Source organism: Quercus suber, unplaced genomic scaffold (assembly GCF_002906115.3).
Source record: "Quercus suber isolate HL8 unplaced genomic scaffold, Cork oak 2.0 scaffold_298, whole genome shotgun sequence".
Taxonomy (NCBI): Eukaryota; Viridiplantae; Streptophyta; class Magnoliopsida; order Fagales; family Fagaceae; genus Quercus; species Quercus suber.
Genome location: NW_027069754.1, coordinates 47,626 through 52,060, shown reverse-complemented (window position 1 = coordinate 52,060; position 4,435 = coordinate 47,626). Strand labels below are relative to the sequence as shown.

The 4,435-nt window shown below is 32.5% G+C and overlaps 1 long non-coding RNA gene across 1 annotated transcript; it reads left to right on the top strand.

Moving 5' to 3' along the window:
* The first annotated feature begins 767 nt into the window (after nt 1-767).
* LOC136071273 (uncharacterized) lies at nt 768-3,715 on the top strand. The gene is made up of 2 exons (XR_010632556.1): nt 768-1,062; nt 2,188-3,715. It is a non-coding gene; the product is annotated as an uncharacterized LOC136071273 (long non-coding RNA).
* The last annotated feature ends 720 nt before the right edge of the window (nt 3,716-4,435 follow it).

Sequence of the window (4,435 nt, the reverse complement as noted above, 5' to 3'; positions counted from 1 at the left end):
ATAAAGGGCACATTGGCAGAGAGGCGAGGTATGAAAAATTCTCCCAAAGAAAAAGAAACATTTTCTGAGTAGCGCTTTCTTTAGACGACTAGTGACAATATTAACTTTGCCATCGGAGGACCCTGGGCCGGCACCCACCGGTCTCCTCTGATCTAATTTTGTTTTACAGGATTCTCTCCAAGATCAAGACCCGGGGATCTTCAGCCCACTGATTTCTGTAAGTATATCACTCTCCATTTCCCATGGGTACACAAATCAGAATTTCTAAGCCACTTTGCTCTCTTTTCTCTTAAGGAAAGATCTAGGAACTCTCTTAAGTCCCCTTTGTCAAACCCACGGGTCCAACACCAGAAAGAAAGAAAACTCTCTCAAGCTCTCTACCTCTCATACTTTAGGGTCCAGCCACTAGGAAAGGGAAATCCATTCATACAAGAATGACTTATTTCTATTTCCCCTCAAGAACCCTAAATTTGGTAAGGATTCTAGCTACTCTCACCTTAGAATCCATGATTTCTTCAAGGAATTTTTAGTAATGGTATTTGTGGTTTGTGAGATTAGGAAATCATGAACTTGTAAATCTATATATTTATAGTGCTTTAAGAAGTTTTGATATTGTGATATTATAGAACATATATGCTCTTTTAATGTGTTAGATATAACTTTATAAAGGTAAGGATATATATATGTGTGTGTGTGTGTGTGTGTGTGTGTGTGTGTGTAAAGTGATATTATTCTTTGTAGAAAAGTGTAAGTGTGAATGCCAAAAAGTTGAAAAAAAAGGTGGGCTGTGATTTTTCTTCCTTAGCATCACACGTATCCACCCCATGTCCACTCTCCTTATCTCCTTTTGCTGCCCCAAAAGTCTTCTCCCTTATCTTATTTTCTTGGCTGCACCAGATCAGAAAGTCCAGCCCCTCTTTCTCTACTCTTTTGCTTATTCTTGTTCCTTCTTCTTCCTTTGCTCTTACATGGCAGCCCTCCTTCTCTCACCAAAACAATAGATCCCTCTCTAAAGAAGAAATTAAAAGGTTAACACTAAAATTTCAGCTTCAAAGTTTGTGGGTAAGTAATCAAAACTTCATTTGTTTATTTTTACTACTTTATCCTATATTCTGATTTTAGAGGCCGAACTATGATTCTGTTTTAGTGATTTGAAAGTTTGATGATATTGTGATCAATTGAATGCTTATTAACATATTTTAATATGTATAGTATGGGTATAAAAATACCCAAATGAAATTAAGGCCTATTGCTATTTATTGATGATTTTGTAAGAATATATACTGAAGCTGTCTCCGTGACAGATTTGATGTTTACAACAAGAAAAATATGTATTAAATCATATTTTGTGAATTACGATGCTAGTAGTAGTTTTTTATGAATTCTAAGACACACATGGTTATTATGGAAGTGGTATCACAGTATTTGGATGAATATAAAAGTCATGGTTTAATTTCTAAGTTGCAAGAAATTCTGTCAGGATAGATTCGAGCATGCTGCTTTGTATGATTTTTAATAAATCATGGTTTTATGCTTTGACTACAAAATTTTTATGGTATATATTGAACATCTAGAGGAGTTTCTCTGTAAAATTACATGAAGATTGGATGTGTTTTGATAGCCCGTTTGTATTTTACAAATGAGGCATATGCTGCTAGAATAAAACAGTGAACAGTATGTGACATGCCTAGCTTTGAGAATTTAATTCTAAAGTTAGAGTGAATGATTTAAGCTATAATTTATTATGCTCATCATTTGGTATGTATGGATCATAGCTAAATTTTGTATACCTTGGTTCAAGGTTTATTACTCAAAGGAGGGGTTCTAAACCATTCGACGATTGTATTTATGAAGCTGTTTTATTCAGCATGTTGTATGTTGCCTTATGAGTGTACATGATTATATGACCATACTTAAAAGAGTTTCTGTTTATGCATGCATTATTTCCTTAATCTCAAGCCCATTTTGAAATGAAATTGGCACCTCTGGAGATATGATTTAAATATGAGAAGGATGGTATTTTTTTAGGTTGGTACATCATTTGTTAATGTGTGCATGATATGTTTGTGGGAACCTCTTTGAGGTGGGATTAGGATTTCCTTGGTTCTAAGAGATAGGCTTTGAGATGAATGTGTAAGTTTATGTTAAGGAAATATTGGATAGTAATAAGCTTTGATTTTGGTTTAGGTGTTACCAACCGCCAGGTCTAAGCTCCTTCGACTTTAGGCTCTCGGTTCCTCTGCTTTCAGGTAAAGGATAAGTTATATGGGCAATTGGTAAGTCATGAGGTTATTTTAAAGTATATTATGCATTAAAAGGTTTTTGATTAGAGATATGACATGTAAGCATGTTTCAGACAAATATATGTTCATGAGTTTTCGAAACCTTAAGTATATGATGTAAGCATATTAATGCTATTACTAATTCCACGAACATGATGATTAAAGAAAACAATATAAATGCTATTATTGTAAAATGTAATGCAAACTATGAATTTCAGTATGATGAATAAGTATGAAATATTTTCGGATTATATCCTCTGGTGATTTGAACTCTATCAGTAGGAGTTAATTACTGACTTTCCATGGAAAATGTTATATGATTGGCCATGAAGTAGGACTGGCTCTACTGTACCCGCCCTTGTTGGTTACAACCAACTTGTGGAGGAAGTCAACCTACCTCCATGGTTGGAAGATATGTATTATGATGTGATCCTGGGAATACCTGACATTGTGGAGAATGCTGGATGCCTAGCACCGTGGTGCTAGAAGCCTCCCAAATAAGTACAGACTTATTAAAGATGGACTAACCAATATGTTATTTATGAATAGCTATGTCATGTTATTAATCATGAGAGAATTATTTTGTTTAAATGCATTGTAAAAAGTAAAAGCTCTCATGGAAAGAAGAAGTTTTTGATGAAAAGAAAAGCTGTTCTGTAAAGATAAAAGTTTCTAAAGTTCTGTTATGCTATAAAGATAAAACTTCTAAGGAAAGTACAAGTTTATGTTAAAAAGTTATCAGATATTTGTTTTTCTTTATGAAACGTTAAGTTTTATGATTATGAAAGTTATAATATTTTACGAGAAGAAGTTTATGAAGGAAAGTTTTATTATTCTTTAAGATGTTTTCAGTTTAAACAAAGTTACCGATTATCTGATTTAAGTTAAAATGATTATTTTGTAATAAGAATACATATATATTGATTTTAAACAATCAATATCATATTTGGTGACTTTGTAAGAAATGAAAGAAATTCAATCCGACATGTTTGGTAATATTATTCTTATAAGAAAAAGAGAGAACAATTATTTTCTTACAAAAAACGTATAAGTTATTATTATAAATAATATAAAATATTATGTATGAAAAGATGTTCTCCTATCCGAATACTTATAAAATGAAATAAATTGATTTACATGCATCCTTATTAAATTCTCATATATCTTACCTTTACTGAGCTGTATAGCTCACTCCTTCCACTCTTTCAGTCAACAAGTTTTAATTTGGAGCAAAGGGAGCCTTAGTCGAGTTTTGGAAGGAGCTAGTTTTAGTTTTATATGTATAGATCCAAAATTAGTAATTTGATGTTTAGCTTTGTAATATTGTGTATTTTATGATTTAATGAAAATTGTGTACCTCAAAGTATTAAGAGATGTAAGATGTGGAATTTAGAATTTGAGTAATTGATGGATTATGTTATTTTTTGAATACAGTGTAGATGCTTTGAATGTCAAGTGAAAAGTTATATCTTTTAAGTAAAGAAACAAGGATTTAAATAAAGAGGAAAGCTTTTGTAAAAGCTTTTGTGAAAGTTTTGTGAAAGTTAAGTTGGTTCTTGTTAATATCAGGTTTAAGCTTGATATTAGCATGCTGGTCATGGTCACAAATCCGGGTATCGGGTTTGGGTGTGACACTAAGGGTCTCTGATGTGGCCCATCCCGAAATTAAAGCTTCGGGGCCCTAAATATGGAAAATATAAGTCTTGGAAGTGAGGCTGCGTACACAGCCTTGTGAGTGTGCATATGCAGCTTTGAAGTCACTTACGCAGACTCACCAAGAACACTAAATTCTTACTACATTGATGGCCCAACTTCAAATGGCCATAACTTATTCATTTAAAATTTAAATTGGAAAAAAATTGTATTTTAATTGAAGCCCAAGATTTCTAATTTCCAAATGCAAAAAGTATCATTCAAAAATTATATATGGTTAAAAGGTTATTGTAAAAACAGTAGCAAATATCATCTTTTAGTATCATTTTCAAAACAATTTTGAGCACTTTTGAGTTGTGATTACTTCTGAACCATTGAAAATAGTTCAATTACCTTTGGTTGATGTATGTCAAGCTCTTCATAAATTTCGGAAGACTTTTTTAATAGTAAAAGCAGTGAGGAATTGAAAGGAGGAATTGGATTATCTATGGTAGGTAGTG